Raw genomic sequence first — 1,838 nt, 5'->3', positions numbered from 1 at the left:
ATAAACAACTAGAAATCGTACAAAAACAACAATTAGAGATCCAAAAGATAAACGACAAGACTTCAGAAATAGATAGAAGGTATTAGGAACAAATTTGAAACAATGGAAGACAGGATAAGTGAAATTTGAAGACAAATCCTTGGACAGCACTTTAAGGAAAAATCAGAGAAAATGAAGAAACACTGAGAATGAAGTAGGATACAATCAAAAGCAAAAATTTGCATGTGATTGGAGTTCCAGAACAGGGTAAGAAAATGGAAAACACAAAGAGGATCATTGAAGATTTGATGACAGAAAACTTCCCTAATATGAAAGATGAAAAACCAACTATTCAAGAAGCTCAACAAACCCCAAATAGGATAGACCCCCCCCCAAAAAAAAGCACCAATGCATATCATAATCACGCTCATTAAAATCAAAGACAAAGAAAAAATCCTGACAGCAGCTCAAGAAAAACAAAAAGTCACCTACAAAGGGTAAACAATAAGACTAAGCTCTTATTACTCTGCAGAAACCATGCCAGTAAGGAGGCAATGGGATGACATATGTAAAATCTTGAAAGAAAAAAACTGCCAAGAATAATATATCCTGCAAAACTCTCGCTCAAATATGACGGTGAAATTAGGACATTTATAAGAACTGTTAAAGGGAGTCTTTTGGTTAGAGAACCAACAACATCAGACAACAGCCTGAATCCAGCACATAAGACAGCATCAGCCAGATACCAACTGTCTTAGGCATCTAGTGCTGCTATAACAGAAATACCTCAAGTAGATGGCTTTGACAAAGAGAAGTTTACTCTCTCACAGTCAAGTAGGCTAGAAGTCCGAATTAAGGGCACCAGCTCCAGGGGAAGACTTTCTGTCTGCTCTGGAGGCAGGTCCTTCAGGCATCAGTCTTCCCTTGGTCTGGGAGCATCTCAGAGCAAGAACCTCAGGTCCAAAGGACGTATTCTGCTCCAGGCACTGTTTTCTTGATGGTATAATGTCCCCATGTCTCTCTGTTCTCTTCTCTCTTTTTTATTTCAAAAGAGATTGGCTTAAGACACTATCTAATCTTGTAGATCTCATCAATATAAATGCCACCAATCCATCTCATTACATCATAGTGATAGGATTTACAACACATAGGGAAATCATATCGGATGACAAAATGGTAGACAATAATACAATACTGGGAATCATGACCTAGCCAAGTTGACAGATATTTTGGGGGGACACAATTCAATCCATGACACCAACATAGATAATGAACTCTCAAGGATAAAACAAAACTAAAACATTTATAACAGGGAACCAGAGAGGTCAATCTGTATGATAATGTCATAACAATAAAAGAAGGAATGAACAGTGTAGGTATAGAACTTTCAAACGGAGAGGAAGTCAAGGCATTATCAAGTAATAAAAGACTGGTTTAAACTTACGAAGATAGGGGTAAATTTCAAGGTAACCACAAAGAAAGTTACAAACCTACTTATCAAAATAAAGAATAAAAACAGAAAGTCTCAGTAAGTACAAAATCTACAAAAATGAAAGAAATTAAAAAAAACACAAACAAAAGGAATTCAGCATAGAAGAGTAAGAGGAACAAAGAAAATGTCAGTACATCAAATAAAAAGCAATACAAAAGGACCCCAAGAGCTTTTGTTTAGTCCAGTTGTGCTGACTTCCCCTGTAGTGTGTGCTGTCCTTCCCTTCACCTAAGATAATACTTGTCTACTATCTAGTTAGTGAATAACCCTCACCCTCCCTCCCCACCCTCATAACCATCAAAGAATGTTGTCTTCTGTGTTTAAACCTTTTCTTGAGTTTTTATAATAGTGGTCTTATACAATATTT

The sequence above is a fragment of the Trichechus manatus genome, unplaced genomic scaffold (genome assembly GCF_000243295.1).
Source record: "Trichechus manatus latirostris isolate Lorelei unplaced genomic scaffold, TriManLat1.0 scaffold00036, whole genome shotgun sequence".
Taxonomy (NCBI): domain Eukaryota; kingdom Metazoa; phylum Chordata; class Mammalia; order Sirenia; family Trichechidae; genus Trichechus; species Trichechus manatus.
Note: the sequence above shows the minus strand (reverse complement) of the source record.